Source organism: Leucopleurus acutus, assembly GCF_964270905.1.
Source record: "Leucopleurus acutus genome assembly, chromosome: 3".
In the NCBI taxonomy this organism is placed as follows: domain Eukaryota; kingdom Metazoa; phylum Chordata; class Mammalia; order Artiodactyla; family Delphinidae; genus Leucopleurus; species Leucopleurus acutus.
In genome coordinates this window covers 51,152,933-51,170,240 of record NC_139145.1, presented here as the reverse complement: position 1 = coordinate 51,170,240, position 17,308 = coordinate 51,152,933, and positions in this window count along the sequence as shown.

The following is a 17,308-nucleotide window of genomic DNA, read 5'->3' as shown; positions in this document are numbered from 1 at the left end:
CAAGATGCCCAAAGTCCTAAGCAGTAAGTACATCAGTGTTTAAAGTGAGTGTCAAGTGAAAAGCACAGCAAATCAGTGCGCCTTGTCTTCTGATGGCACAACCTCACCAAACTGTTTACTTGAAGCCGGCAACTGAGAGAGGGTAAAGAGGGTGAAAAATCTTCCAAGGCAGGTAGCAAAACAAGCACTAGAGCAGCTGACAATGGCTCTAACTACCTGCTTCTCCAGCAGCCCCTGGGCACAGGTCCTGGATCACTCTCCGCGTCCTAGTGTGCTCCCTTCATGCCTTGAGACTACTCTGTAGATCCCAGTCCCTCAAGGGTAACACCAAACAAAGCTCACCTTCCCCCCTAACATCTGTATCTGTATCATGCGTTTTTTTGCCAGTTTTCCCATCCCCCACTACCTGTTGGCATATGACACCACTTCACTCCCCCCGGGAAATTCTTAGCAAGGAGAGAGGAGGTTTATGTATCCCTGTGATGATGAAACAACGACTTGGCCAAGGTCACCTTGTGATGGACTTAAAAATGAAACTGAAGCTTGGTGTCTGTCTACTGCCATCTATGGAGGACCACATTGGGTTCAGAACCTGACCTGGACGCCTTAGGAGTCTCAGGTTCATAATGTACTTTAGGAGCTTAGCTGAGACAGAGTATTCTCTTCTCCCTCCCTCTTCTTGAAGAATGGGGTCTGGCTAGGAATGTGGTACCCGTTTCCCAGACATTCAAGCTTGGCTTGGTTTATTTCTGGAGCCCAGGCTGGAACAGGCCAGGAGACGAAATTAGGAGGATGCCCCGTCCTACTGCTAGGAATAGAATTAGGAAGGGTTCTGTCTCCTGCTGAGCCCAGACTATGATTGCAACAAAGCATAGAAGGAACATAGATCATCAGAGCAGAAAGAGCCCTCTGCAAAAAATGATGAAGTTGATAATGATGATGACAAGGAAAGTGATTACAGTAACAGCAGCTAGCATTAACTGAAGCTTGTCTACGTCAGGCACTGTGATAATCATTTTACATGAATTAGCTCATATAATCTAACCTAGTGATATTACTGCTGGGCCTCAGTTTCCTTATCTATGAAACGGGGGTGTTCTCAATTGCCCTCTGGCTCTAACATTCTGATTTTATGACAACTTTGAAGGTGGTCTCTACTTACCTTCAAAACAAAGCCCAAAGGAACATGACAAAAGTAATACTTCCTTCTTCACCTTGCTTTATAGTTATTTTACGGTGTTCTTTCTCCACTGAGTTGAGCCCCCAAATAGTCCTATGGAATCAATTAATGGATACATAGAATAAACTAATTTGTGTTTCTTATAAAACATTTGGCTCCCAAGCTTGTAAGACAGCATCAGAGAACATAAAACTTTATTTAATAAGTACAACGTACTAAAAATATCCTTTACTGAGACACTGGGGAAAATTGAAAGGGCACCAGCTTAAGAATTGGGCGTTCCAGATGCTAATCCCTGCTCAGTCACAGCCTCAATCGTATGGCCTTGGGCGGACACTTCAACTTGACCTCAGTTTTGCCGTGCGTACAATGCTTTCTCTAAGTTCCTGACTGCTATTCTGGAATTCTGTTATGTAGAATAAGTATTCTCAAAGCTGTGTGGGGCTTTCCCTGGTAAATGTGGGTGGTCTTTTATTTGTTTGTTCAGTGTGTGGTTTGTTGTTTTTATTGGTTTGCTCATCTTGCTACCGCAAGTGTAGTCAATACCTCATGCATATAGTAAGCCAGGAATCATTTCTCAACAGTTCAGATCAGACACTCACATCTCAGCAGGGGTGTCAGACACTCACTTCTATTAAAGTGTCCAATGCTGAGGAAGGCTCCCAGAGCTGTCTGAGATCCTGTTGCTCTACCCTAAGGTTGGAGCAGGTTCACACCCTGCTCACAGCTCCTGATTGAACACTAGTTCCATCTTCCAAACTGGAAATGGACCCCACAGATGGTCTGAGATATAAAAGGCACCCCCCAAACACTTATCAGGAAAGCATCCTTTATCGTCCCATTTTCTAAATCCTCTGAGTGGAAAATAAGACCCAGAGATATGTGGGTCTTTGTAGGGCTGAACAATTACACCTGTGCTCTGCACACCACTAATGAGGGTTCAGGGTCAAGGCTACTTGCAACGGAGTTTTAACAAGAAGGGAGGCTGACTGGAGAAAAAGCAGGGAAGGAAGTAAGGAGGCAGAAAGAGGAACAGGAAAAACTAGAGGAAAAGGAGGTGTGTACCATTAAATGCTTAGGGCACATAAGATGAGTCTCTGAATAAAGGACATGGAGGGTTCAATGTACAAATAATGAGGCTGACTATTTTATCTCCACTCTTGGAGATTTATAGCATGCCTTAGCGTGTTAAAATCCTTGTAAAATTCTGCAATTTAAAAAAAGTTTTTAAAGTTTATCCTAGTCCCAACCAAACTTTTTGGCCACAGAATCCAGTTTCCTTGTAATGCTTATTAATATTCCTGGAATAGATAGAAAAATTTATCTAAGGGAGCCCAGGATGCTGGGGTAAAGAGGTATAAAGAGGGAACTGGTTCTTGTTTCCAAGGAGCTTACAAAATTGTGGGACAATACTTGCCTAAATGCGGAATTTTGCAAGATTGAAAACCAGTTTAAGGTAATGGGAGAGAATCATTATTCCCTGGGGAAGTGGTACAGACAGGACAGGTTGGGAATTCATCCATTAATCCTCAAGTATCTGGGGCACCTAGTAGATAGCAGACACCATGCTAGGCCCGAGGGATACACAGGTGAACAAGGCAGACATAACTTTCCTCTCCTAGAGCTTAACTTCCAGTGAGGAGAGACAAAAAATAAGTGCACAAGTAAGTAAATGTAGAATTCTAAGTCAGGAGGACTGCCCTGAAGGAAATAAACAGGGTGCTCTAATAAAGCAATGGGGACCTGCTTGAGCTGGGTTCAGTAGCGATGGCCTTTCCAAGGTAGAGGCATTTAAGTTTCAACTTAAAAGTTGAGAAGAAGTCAGGCATAAGGCAAATGGGAGGGGAAAGGATCAAAACACACTTCATGGGGCAAGTGGAGGGTGTAGGCTGGGCTTTAGAGCATGAGTAGATTTAGGGAGAGAGAAAAAGGTGTCCAGTTACTTGTTAATTTAAGCAATGTAGTATTGAGCCTCTAAGGTGCTTCACTGAGCTAGGGATGCAGCAGGGGGCAGCCGACAAGCCCTTGGATTTCCTAGAGCATTCCAGTGGGGAAGACACAGAAAAGCTATAAACAAGTAAAGGAATGAGGTCATTTCAGGTAGTGAAGAAAATTCTATGAAGAAAATAAAGTAGGGTGATGAGGTGGGGTGAGGAAGAGGTAGTATTAGAAGACTTACTCAGAGAAGGACTTTCTGAGCATTTGATATTTGAAATGAGATCTGAATGACAGAAAGGAGAGGGCTGTTTGAAAAGCTTTCTGGAGGAAAACATCCCAGAGTGAGGTGATGCAAGAATGCTGAGGTGGGGAATGAGCCCAGGACATTCAAAGAACCTGAGGAAGGTTCTAAGTGAAGGAAACAACATGAGCGATGAGAGAGAAGGAGAAAGATCTGTTTAAGACCCTTTTTGGCTAAAATAGAGCTCTCAATATGGAACCAAAGGGTGAAATTTTTGGATAAGTAATCTGTGGCCACTTGAATATCAGGGTGAGGAACCTGTTTTCCAACACCACCTATAAGACATTGTTCCCAGGCACAAAGCACTCCTACAGACATGCCCACACTTTTATTACCCACCAAAATGCTGTAGGGCATAAGAAACTGCAACAGTTTCAAAATAACTATTAATAATATTTCAATAATGGCCAAATGGCAGAAATTGCTTCTTGTCCCTCAGTATTACTTCTTCCCTTCTTTCTCAGTAATACAGCAACCCAGTTTTAGGTAGGAGCATTACTACACTTCCCAGGATTCCTTGTAGTGAGGCTTGGCCATGTGACTAAATTGTGGCCCATGGGATGTAAGCAAAAATAGCAAAGTCAAGCTCTGGAATGTGTCCCTAGGGGAGGGAGTATGTCCTCCCCCTCCCCCACACCTCTGTCTGGATTGTAGATATGACAGTTTTATTTCAATCCTGGATCATGAGGACAGGGGCCACCCCTAGGGATGGTGAACTGGAAGAAGCCTGGGTCCCGAATGACTATAGAGGTTCCCTACCAGCCACAGGCTGCCCCATCAGTGTTTTACATGACTGAGAAATAGACTTCTCTCTCGTTTCATTTAGCTGCTGTTTTTGTGGGTCTTTGTTATACACAACTTAGGCTGGATGCTAATGCAGCCACTTACTACAAGTTGTAGCAATGGATAAGATAAGCCTATTAGAATGCAAGTGAATGAAAATGTGTGTATTCCAAAGATAACCTTGAACCCTACATATATTCTACATATACATAGATTCTATATATCATTATATTTCTTAGGCAAATCTTTCAAAAACATTGGTACTTTAAAATATGTTTTTATCACAGGTTAGTATTTGCAACACAACTCACAGCAGATCATAACAGCATTAGTGTCAGGACACTAAGACAGAGCACTCCATGTGAAATTTGATTTGGTGAGTCCCTGGAGCAGGGCACAACTGACATCTTCCAGAGCAGCTGGAGCTGGGGTCTCATTAGAAATCATATGATTTCCATCAAAAGAGACATGGACTCTGGATTAATGTTGATTTCTCTCAAAGTTAAACATAGTCTTTACCATATGACCAGCAATCTCACTACTAGGTATTTGCCCAAGGGAAATGAAAACAATCGTCCCAACAAAGACTTGCACATGAATGTTCAGAGAACTTACGCATGTAGCCAAAAACTGGAAGTATCCCAGAAAAATAGATAAACGAATTGTGGTACATACAATGGAATGCTTCTCAGCAAGTAAAAGGCTTGAACTACGATGCATACAACATCATAGGTGAATCTCAAAATCATTATGGTGAGTGAAAGTAGCCAGACATCAAAGAGCACATTCTGGATGATCCCATTTTATGTGATATTCTAGAAGAAGCCAAACCAATCTATAGAAGAAGTAACAGAAAGCAGAGCAGTTATTGTCTCTCACTGCAGGTGGAAGTGGGGATTGGCTGCAAAGGAATACAAGGGAACTTTCTAAGGTGATGAAATTGTTTTATATCTTAACTGGGGTGGTGATCTAATAAGTATCACCACTGGTCAAAATTCATCAAACTGTACACTGAAAATAAGTGCACTTTACGGTATGGAACTTAATTTTCAGTAAAGTTGATTTTAAAGTGTTTTTTTTTTTTTTTTAGTTACCATGCTAAACAGGAAAAAAGAAATGCTTTGGAGAAAGAAGGCAAATAGTGATTTGAAATGGAAATCCCAGGGGCTTCCCTGGTGGTCCAGTGGTTAAGACTCCATGCTCCCAATTCAGGGGACCCAGGTTCAATCCCTGGTCAGGGAACTAGAGGCCGCATGACGCAACTAAAAGATCCCGCATGCTGCAACTAAACATCCCACGTGCCACAGCTAAGACCCAGCATAGCCAAATAAATAAATAAACAAATAAATGAAATGGAAATCCCAAATTTAATGTTAAAAGGGCAGATGTTCTGAATTGCTGGTTTTTTGTTTTTTTTTTTTTTTTTGAAGAAAGCTGCTTCTTGCATGAAGGCTCTTGACAGCCGTGCTCCAAGAAAAGAAGCAGTAAGGACTGTTTTCCAGAAAAAGCAACTCTGGGTCTGCCAGTGGGTAACAGGGAGCAAATGAGGGAATGCACAGAGGGGCCAGACTTACTTGTGTATGAGAATCCCCTAGGGCAGTGCTTCTCAAATCATCTATGGCAAAGGACCAGGTGTTTTTGTTGGGGCAGTGTCTTGTTTGTTTTGTAAAATAAAAAATCACATATACTAGAGGTCACAGCATGTAAGTCTCCAAACACTCCTCGGTGTATGTCTGGCCTGTGTGCAGATTGTTAGCAAACATGCACAGACTGGCCTGGATGCTCAGAGCACTACCCCGGGGCTTCCCAGAACTGCTTGGGGTACAATTTGGAAGAGACAGGCCCAGTGTCAGCAGAGAGGCAGGAGCCAAAGACAACTGGGTTGTGAATATGAAAGTGGCCTTGTTTGAACACAGTGGACGGTGAGGTCTGAGGAAATGTGCTTACAAAGATTTCAAAACAGGTGCATGAGGTCAACAAAACACTGTTTTGGAAAGATTCATCTGGCAGCACACACAGGACAGTAAGGAACAAAGAGGCTTGAATCACGGGATTGATGTAGACGTTGTTGCAACCAACCAGGTGGGACATGACTAGGATTTGAACCTTGGTGGCAGCTGTGGAACTGGACAGGAGGGAGTGTAGGCCAGAGGGCTAGGATCGACAGCGACTGGCAACAGAGTGGAGAGGGGCCTGGGGGGTGAAGGCAGGGTCAGAGCTGGTCCTTTGATACAGGAGGACGCAGGTATTCCAAGGAACGAAAAGGAAAGGGAGGAAATTGACCTCTGCAGCTTCCATTTGCTCTGGGGAATAGGAAGAAGTCTCCTGGATGTGCCAGGGCTCCCTGGGCCTGGCAGTCGCCTGAGAGCTGACTCTGCTTGCCTTGGCCTCTGGCCCAGCAATCCCTGACCCACTGCCGCCCACAGTGCCACCCACAGTGAGTGACAAAGGGAGATGGTCAGAGGGGGTGGGAGAGAGCTCGTGCCTTTGTGTGTGCCATTTTCCATGCCTGGCATGCCTGCTTTCTCCCACCCGTAGCTCCTCCTCACCTTCTAGGCCCGGCCCAGATGTCACCCCGGGGGCAGAATGACTCACCCTCAGTTATGCTGGGATGGCTCTCCAATTTGTTAGAGCAAAAAAGCCACATCCCAGGACAGCTGCTCACGTCGGGCTGCCCTGCCACATTGCAGCGTCACCGTAGGGGTCATATCCAACTTCAGCTTCACCAACCTGTAGCACAATGCCTAATGCAAGTGACCGCACGCAAGACACAACACAAACGGATGAGGGAGACACCGAAGGAAGGACCAAAACAGGCAGGGAGGTCATGGGAAATGGGCTCAACAAGCATGGAGGTGAGCGAGAGCCAGAGGTCACATGAGTTTTCTTTCCTCTGCCCTTGATACATGTATGGCAACCATTATTTGAGACTTTAAACTCCCTCAACCCCAAATAATTTAGGGGCTCCTCTCTGAATGAAGAAACAACTGGCAGCCCAGTTAGTTTCAGGGTAGAAACTATACTCTGGATTTAGTCATCAGTACCCAGAGCAGTCTTAACTTTAAAGGCTGTAAGAAGCTGGGCTGAACTATGGAGAACAGTACGGAGGTTCCTTAAAAAACTAAAAATAGAACTACCATACGACCCAGCAATCCCACTATTGGATATACCCTGAGAAAACCATAATTCAAAAAGACTCATGTACCACAGTGTTCATTGCAGCTCTCTTTACAATAGCCAGGACATGGAAGCAACCTAAGTGTCCATCGACAGATGAATGGATAAAGAAGATGTGGCACATGTATACAATGGAATATTACTCAGCCATAAAAAGAAACGAAATTGAGTTATTTGTAGTGAGGTGGATGGACCTAGAGTCTGTCATACAGAGTGAAGTAAGTCAGAAAGAGGAAAACAAATACTGTATGCTAACACATATATATATGGAATATAAAAAAAATGGTTCTGAAGAACCTAGGGGCAGGACAGGAATAAAAATGTAGAGAATGGACTTGAGGACATGGGGAGGGGGAAAGGTAAGCTGGAACGAAGTGAGAGAGTGGCATGGACATATATACACTACCAAATGTAAAATAGATAGCTACTGGGAAACAGCTGCATCGCACAGGGAGATCAGCTCACTGCTTTGTGACCACCTAGAGGGGTGAGATAGGGAGGGTGGAAGGGAGACGCAAGAGGGAGGAGATATGGGGATATATGTATATGTATAGCTGATTCACTTTGTTGTGAAGCAGAAACTAACACACCATTGTAAAGCAATTATACTCCAATAAAGATTAAAAAAAAAAAAGCTGGGCAGAGGGTGATCTGACCAGTAAACTGGGGAGTCACCACCTTCAGTCTGAGAACAAGGATCAAAAGAGAAGCTGGGTCACCCTTCAGCTCTACCGGCCCTGAAGTCACTAGTGTGACTACAAAAAGAGGTGGGATTATCACAGATCTGAAGATGGAAGCCCACTTTCAGTGTAGGGTTGCTCATGTCTCAGGGCGGGGAGTAGCCTGGGGTTTATGGTCTGGTCCTTTCTGATGGGTTGGTGCCCTGGTCATAGAGGATGTTACATGCTTTGAATATCACCCCTGACACACCCCTTAGCAGAAGCAATCGTCCCAGGGATTTTCTGATCCAAAGAATCCAGGCTTCTACAGCACAGAGGAAAGGGATTGAGACCCCGGAGGGAAGATACTAGAACAGTCAAGTAGGGGAATTTTCAGTTGGAAGCAGGGATTCCTGGATGGGAAACTTTCAGTAGTAAAGCCAGGGCAGTCATGGGCAAACTGAGACGGTTTGTCAGCCTAGTTAGAAGGCATCTAAGAGATCACTGCCTTACTCTCTTTCATAAAATGTAGTCCCAGAGAGGGCAAGTGACTCAGCCAAGTTCACGCAGAGGCCAATGGCAGGGCTGAGACAGGAGCCCAGGTCTCCAACTAGCTCTGCAGGCTTTTCCCTCAATGGTGTTTGCTTTCAGCATCCTTTTTCACTTAGATGACTACAGCCCCTTCCTTGGTACCACCCCAAGCAGAGGATTTTCCAACAGCTGATTACCTGCTAATTGTTAGACAGGAGGGATGTTGATGTGCCCCAGGAGCTCTTGGCTTGTTCTCTGGCAGCCTGCCTCCTTTGTCTAATTAAAGAAATGCTCTCATCCAAGCCTGGACCAGTGGATCTGCTTCTCTCTCTCCCCCTTGGGCCCCAAACTAGACACAAGGTCTCAAAAGGGATAAAATCCTCTTCCTGTGTCACCCTTAGGACAGCCATGGCAGAGGGCAGAGAGTAAATGCACACATGGGAAAACTCAGCAACCAACGGTGCAGGGCGTCTCCAACCACCTGCAGATGGCACCTTTGGTTTTCATCTCCTCTCATTCCTTGGAGGGCTGAGTGGTTAACTCAGCAAGTGATCCCCCTGCCCAACCCTCCTGGAATCAGTGGTCCGAGAGTGTGAGGCCCTGGCTGAGGCAGTCTGCAGGTGTGTGGCAGTGCATGCTTCCCAAGGACATAAAATCCAGTGATGGGCAGATAGCTGTACCACCACAGGCTTTCAAAACAAGCGTACAGAAAATGAGCTCCAGGCTGTCTGTTTACGAATGCTGTGCTTTCTTCTTCTCTCTTTTCATGCCTGAATCTGTTCAGGAATGTCACATTCCAGCCTTTCTGGGCTGACCACATGTCACAGTGGCAGCCATGGTAATGCTGCACAGTCTAGAATGTGGTACTTCTAAATGAGTCAGGCAGGAAAGCCAAGTGTAAACCTGCCTCATACTACTTCTTCATGTGACTCCAGGGCTTGGATCATTGGGTGGTGTATTTCAAGATTCTTGAAGACAACATGCAATTTGCTGTCCAGTTCGGTGAGTGACAAAAACAGAGAAGTATGACCACAATAATAATGAGTCAATTTTCATCACAGTTTAGTTTGTAAAATCCTTTCATAGCCATGGTCTGGATTGATGCTTACAATATCTTTGTGAGGAAAGCAAGGCTGATAAAGTTCAGAGAGTGGAAATGCCTCAGATCAGATGACTAGTAAGGGCCAGGCAGGCCTGACTTATTGGAGGCGTACATGCTTCAGAGCTTTTCCCACTGCACCGTCCAATGTCTGCCTACTCAATCCTCCTCCAGAAGTGGATCTGCTCATTAATCCATTATGTGGACTGGCACACTCACAGGGGCTTTTCTGAAGCACTGAGGTGGAAGTTTGACAATAAAGCAAATGAGGATTTAAATAAGGATTAAATAAAATAAGGTTTGGGAAACGGCAGAGGGTCATGGCTGACAGCCATCACTCTGGAGCTACTGGACCTGGATTCAAGCCCAAGTTTTGCCACTTACTAGCTGTATGACCTTGGATATGTCACATCACCTCTCTGAGTTTCAGTTTCCTCATCTGAAGTATGGATAAAATCAGTACCTGCTACACAGGGCTGTGAGGATTAAATGTGATAATGTATGCAAAATAGCTTAGCACAAAATTGGCACTTGATAAATATTTGCTGACTAATGAACTGAAATGATTGGCAAGGCTGGGATATGAAAAAAGAGCTGGCTGACTTTGAAGCCAGGGCTCTTAACTCTTATGAAATGCTGATGCCCAAACTTGCCAAACACCTCCCACCAGACAATGAGGGTAGGAGGCATTCTTTTTTTTTTTTTTTTTTTTGCGGTACATGGGCCTCTCACTGTCGTGGCCTCTCCCGTTGCGGAGCACAGGCTCCGGACGCGCAGGCTCAGCGGCCATGGCCCACAGGCCCAGCCGCTCCACGGCATGTGGGATCTTCCCGGACCAGGGCACGAACCCGTGTCCCCTGCATCGGCAGGCGGACTCCCAACCGCTGTGCCACCAGGGAAGCCCTAGGAGGCATTCTTGAAACAGCTGGATGATTCTCCTTAAAGCCCCTTCCAAGGCTCAAACATCCATGCCTCTCTCCTACTTCCTTGGATACGTTACAAAGAACTTCAAAAAGGAGGAGCTTGGGAAGGGAGTGTAACCTCCATACCAGAGATATGTCTTCACACGAGGGAAGAAGTAGACTAGCAAAAATAGTTGGGTAGATCTGGCCTCATTCTACACCCAAGACTGTACGTTTCTGCCTTTGGGACTTAGCATCGTGGTGTGCCAGGGCAGGAAAGGACCACAGATAGATGTTGTTTGGTGAGAACACGGAGGCCCAGAGAGATCAAGCAGCTTGCTCAAGACTGCACAACCATGCTGTGGCAAAGCCAAGACTGGAACCCAAGCTTCCATCCCTAGACTCCCTGCCACCACCTCCCTAAATACACAGGCTTTCAAAACCATTAGGGCACAGAATAGTCCAGCATTAAGCTTTAGAAATCCCAATTGGCCCTCCCGCATTTCTTCTTGAGGACAAAATCACACAGGGGTAAACTGTATTAAAAAGTCTTTTGAGATGACAGAGGAGGTGTTCCCTCAGACAGGAGCTCCGAAGAGAAACAGAGTTGAAATATTGATTTGATCCACAGATCACCTGGGTTCCATGTCTTGCGCAATTTTTATCTTTTTCGGTATTTCAGATGGTGAAGTGTCAGGTTCATGAGCCCAATGTGCTCTAATAAGTGCATTCCAAATGTCTCTGCAACAGTGCCAAAGGAGGGACATGCCTCGTTCAGCCCTCACTGGAGGATTGGAGAAACAGGTTGCTCCAATCCCCACTCAAGTTTATTAGGAGGTACCCTACCCACCCCACCCATGAATTCCAAACAACGGCTTCATTCTCACTGTCCTTCACAACTAGGTCACTGGCCTGGCTGGGGAAGGGTTTCTGGAACCCCAGAATATCAGAGCTCAGAAACACTCAAATGAAACTCCTTGCCTCTCAGCTGAGGGAACTGAGGCTCTGAGAGAAGGGTCATGCTTTGGGCTCAAGGTGAGAGTTTTAGTCATTTGGCCCACAATTTCCTTCCTGCGTGGTGGCCTGAGCAGTTCAGAAACAGAGCATCTAACCAAGAAGCCAGGACTCAAGGGAAGCAAGGAGCAAGAAGAAGCACCCAGCCCTAGGAGCTTCTAGGAGCACTTGGCAGTCCAGAAGGGCTGTCCCCTGACAGCACAGGTATCCCAGTGCAAGCAGCCAGGTGCTTGCATAATGTAAAGCCACGCCTGCTTCCGACACTCACCAAAGAAAAGTAAGCCTTTCCCTTTTCATGTCTCCCTGCATCCCTAAAGCTGGATTTCCTGAACAGATATCACCTGGAAAAGAGACCCCTTCGTTTGTAATAAGAGATGTGTATGTTACATGCAAGGAAAGACAATCCCAAGTTTCAAAGCCAAGTCGCATTACTAAGGAATTTCCTCCTTTTCAGGTAATTTAATTAAAATAGTAGGCATGGTTCTCTGGGAACATACAGTTCTGGAATTGAATAATCTATCGATTAGGTCTAGAAAGCTTGCTTGTACTGAGTCATTCGCTTTTGTTGGGATTTGAGCTTGGGGTTGGGGGTTTTCTTTTACATTTGTTTTGGTTTTGGTTGCTGGGGGTGGGGTCTTTCTCAAATGTAATCCTTGGAAAAAACTGATTAAGCCCAAACAAAATAACAACAACCCCTCTAAAAAATAAATACTTGGTAATGGGTAAGAACCACAGAACAAATGTTGATTCCTAAAGTCATCTTTGAGACGTGCTGATATAAGAAAACTCTCCTAGTCAAAGCTTTGGAGTGTGGTAAAAGAAATGAATGCTTGATCTATTTCACTTTGAGCAAAGACTGAGGGGGTTAATACTGGTCCTCACGACAATAGCACAACTAACATATATTGAGTGCCTTCTGTATGCCAGGCACTATGCTAAGTGTTTCCTATCACCTTCTTCATTTAATCCTCATGATAACCCAGTTAGCTCTAAGTTAACTGTCATTAGAGCCAGCTCCATTTTACTAGTTGGGTAACTGAGGATTTTGGAAATTGAACAACTTGCCTATACATGGCAGAGCTGGGATCAGAACAGAGGTCAGCTCATTTCAGAGCCTGTTTCTTAAATTATTATGTTCTACTGCCTGCCAATCTAAAGAGCTTCTTCTACTTTAGTTAATTAGGGCCCTGGGAGTAGGGTATTTTATTTTCATTAACTGGCAGGAAATAAACTTCAAGTTCAGCATGTGTTATTGAGTGCTGAAGTGTGACTCTTGACCTGGTTCAGGGAGTGTTAGAATTCTTCATCAGCAAACACAGGTTCTTTCATTCAAATCCATATCAGCGCCTAAGATAAAACAGGTTCTGTACTCAATATGGGAAATGCAGAAAGAAAAGACACAGGGTCTGCCCTTGGGGAGTTCCCAGTCTAGTGAAGGGAAACAAACTTGTGAGTAAGTTATCACCAGTCGGTTTGGTAGGTGCTGCAGTCAGTGCTTGTGTGAGGTCCTGTGAGTAGCAGAGCAGAAGATGAAGTGTAATGTGGTGCTTATGTAAATTCACGGATTGTACAGCAGGAGAAGCCTGAGATTGAATCCTGGCTCCTCCATTTAATGAGTCGAATGACCTGGACAAGTTCCTTAACTTTCTGAGCTTCAGTTTTTAATCACATTTAAATGCTGACAGCACTATAGTCTGTGCCTCATCCCACTGTTACAGGATGGAATGATATAACGTCTGCTCCAGCACACAACCTAGCACATAGTAAGTGCTACATAAATGGAAGCCATTAGGGAGGATTAGTCTAGGGAATCAGGGATGATTCTACACAAGACTGGGGCAAGAAGAATGAGTTGGAAGTGGTCATTTCAGGAGAAGAGATGGGACAGAAGCCAGAAGGGGTGAACATGCATTGTGCGCTCAGGGAAAGGAGTGGTTTACAAGGGCAGAAGAGAAGCAAGACAGAAGCTGGAGATGCAACAAGTGTCAAAAAAGAAAGTGATTAGCAGTGTCCAGTACTCTGAACACAAGTGTGCAAAGACATAAGGTACAAGGGATTCACCGCAGCATTGCTTGTAATGGGGGTCATGCATGAATGAATACATAAATATATAAGTAAACAAACAAATAAATGGAAACAACTTCAGTAGCCATCAAAGGAAGACTGGCGAATGAACAAATGCATGAAGGAATAAATAAATAAATAAATGGTATATCTAAACCTCAGTATTTATCAAAAGAAGATTGGCTAAATAAATTGTGATATAGTCATAAAATGGAACACTGGTTGGACATTTTTTAAATGATATGTATCCATACACACTTACATGGAAAGACATCTGCAGCACAGTATTAAATGAAAACGCCAATTGTAGAAGCATATGTTAAAATGATCCCAAATTTGTAAATTCATAAGCAACAGCATAGAGGAATTTTTACCAAACTATTTTATAGTGGTTACTTCTGGGGAATGGCATAGAGTTGGGAGTGGGGGAGTGTTGGCTTGCATGATCTCAGTTCCCGTACCAGGGATGGAACCAAGGCCTCTAGCAGTGAGAGTGCACAGTCCTAACCACTGGACTGTCGGGGAATTCCCAAGGTGATGTTTCATTTTCTACTCTACATACCTCTTCAATATTTGAATTCTTTATAAAAAACAAGTATTATTTTTTGGTATTTTTATAATAATTTTTTTAATTTAAATTTTAATACCCTGTAAGAGTTGAATAGGATAAAAAAAGAAAAAGAGCTATTGGGAGGTCATTGGTTACCCATAAAAAAGCAGGCTCAGTGGCAGAGTGGTGGTGCAGAGATGAACAAAGGAGTGGGGTGAACAGTGGAGTCAGCAGTGGCCGCTCTTCTCTGCACACATGTCAGATGGAGGACAGGAGCCAGAGAAGAGAAGAAAGTGGGGTGCTGCAGAAGCCTTGAGGGGAGCTCCAGGGAGGGACCAGGGAAGAATAAGATGAAACAGGTGAGGGGAATACATTTAGTGGAGAAGGAAGGAATGAAGGGAGGGAGGGAGGGAAGGGAGGGGAAGGGAAGGAGGGAGGGAAGGAAGGGAAGGGAAGGGAAGGGAAGGGAAGGAGGGAGGGAGGGAGGGAAGGGAGGAAAGGAGGGAGGGAGATGGTGGTTGACAATCCTAAGAGTTCTGAGAAAATGGTGGGTGGTCTCAGGCTTATCAGTAAGGTGGGTGGGAGGTGGTTTCCTGATTAGGCAGGTAGAGAGGGGAGGTGGTGACCTCAGGTTGAAGGCTTGAGGAGATTGGCGCACCTGATTTCTAACTATTCAGAAGGGATTGGAGGGAGTTCCTCCTCATTACCCCCAGCTAAGGCCCTCCCATTCCTGGACTCCCCATTCCAAGTTTCCAGGCTTCCTTGTGCCAGCCCACCTTTGGTTCTCTCCAGACACAACTCTTTGTTTGCTGCAGCGTCCCTGGGGATATGAAGGTGAGGAAGGGCAGAGGGTGGGTGGCCTGTGGCTACAACTACTAACAATGCTGCTTCCGGGTATTTTGTCCCTGATGGAATAAAACTTTCTGTTGTTGTTGTTAAGGAAGGGAGAATGGTCCAAGCTCTCTAGAGTACACCAGAAGTGCCTGAAGGTGCTCAGAGCCAAAGTCTTTCCTCACAGCCTGGGTCAGCTGGGGATTATCAGACCATGTGTCCTGATTTTTCTATTTGAAACTATAACCAGCATCTCATTAGCATTGACGATTTCATTATTGCTGAAATCATCCTCGGAAAATGGTATTTGGAAATGTGGAAGGAGAGAAGAAGGAAGAAAAATAGTAGGAGGAAAGAAATGAGAACAGGAAAGAAGGTGAGTCTCCAGGTCTCAGAAGGATGTACAGAGGATTAGATGAGAAATGGGTGCCCTGCAGCCGAACTGAGAGGGTTTGTGGTCCTGGGTGAAGAATTTTAGTTGTTTTCTTTAGGCCGTGAGAGGTGCTTAGAACCTGAGGTTTCCACGTGGAAACCCATCCTCTCACTCTCAAACTAGGAGGCTGGTCCAGGGGATGAATAAGACAGCACACAGCTCCTGCTCCAGCCCAAACGTCTAAGGTAGATGGTGCTCGGGATGAGCATGCACCCCTACTTGGGGGAGTGGGAGGATGGCCCTGCTGGCCTGGGCTGAGTCGAGGTCTATGCCAGGTGAAATTTAGTCAAGAGGACATCAGCTGACAGTTGTCTAGCACCCAGTGACAGAGATCCTCAACCTTCTCTGCTGTGTTGAGGATCAGAAGGCTCTGGGCCGACTGCAACGAGAAGAAAATCCCCTGGAGGTATGGTATCTAAGAATACCATAAGAGCTGGAAGGAACCTTAAAGATCATCCAGACAGAAGTGATCACTTCTTCCTCTGTCTCTACAGCACTTTTTGCAGATAGCATGCTGTATTTTAATTTATTGTCATGCATCTATGCAAAAAACCCTATTTTATTCACTGTGCATTGCCAAAGCATGGCATCTAGCTTGAGGTAGATTCAGCAAATGTTTGTGAGTGCTTGTTGCATTTATTGATGAGAAAAAAAGGAGTCCAAAAAAACTGTAAAGACATTCCAAGCTATTAACTTAATCAGGCTAATGACATGCTGGCCAAAGGATCAGCTCCAGCCTGTAACATTCAGGCCAAAACATGAAGGCTTTCCACAGTGTACAGTAAGATGGAGAGAAATCAGTTCCAACACACAGTGTGTCCTGTGCAGGGGCAGCCTGGCAGCTACATCTTGGAAGCAGCCTTGTAAGCAAAAGGGATTTACAAGAATATCTGACTAAGGAGGTCAGAGCCCCCAAAGATGCTCTAACCCTAAGGTAGAGTGTATGAGTTACCATCTTCCCTTTTTGCAGTTAGAACTGGTCCCATCTCTCCCCAGGGAGAGTGAGTAGCTCTTCAAACCTCCTGAGATGTGTTCAAAAAGTACCTGAAATAGAGTTAGGTGTCCAAGTGAGTGGCTGAGTTGTGTGTCGGGGACTACCAAGGGTCAATCTTTGAATTAACCCCTCCTATAACAGCCTTCAGACTTCACTCAGACAAAAAGAAAGAAGGTGAAATCCTTCTGAAACAGTATCTGCCAAAGTGTTTCCTCAGGATACTAGCCCCCACATATGTTTTTGGAAAGAAAAACATGACTCTGTGATCAGAAAAGATGGATAAATGCTGCATTCTACACCTGCTCTGGGGGAGTCACCACATACATTAGCACATTAAAGGCACTGAGAAATCCTGCAGTGAGGAATCAGGTTGAATTTTGTTCAAACCAGTATTGCACAAAATTATGTCACCAGGGGACACTCTGTTCCATATCACCCTTAGGACAATGGCTCTCGGATTTTTTGTTCATAGTACATTTTCAAATTCTGGAATTGGGGCAGCACACTTGAAATCAGGAATGTGGGCAATGGGAGCAGGCGGGTCTAGTGTTAAACAAGGTCTCTCCATGGGACAGCCAGAGCTGCATGATTCACTCAGTGCTGAGTTGAAGGTTGACTTGAATTTGGCTCTGTCCTGATCATAAACTTTCTTATAAACTCCCAAAACCAAGTTGCCACCTATTCCAGTAAAGTCTTCCTTGGAATGCCTCAGCTTCACACCACACCTCTTTACAGCCTGTTGACCCAGCTCTGCAGGACATCACAGCATCCACTTAGCTCAGAGTTCTCCCCAGCAGGCATCCTTGCAACAGTGTGATGCGCAGCTGAAGCAAAAATAAATTTTACACACAT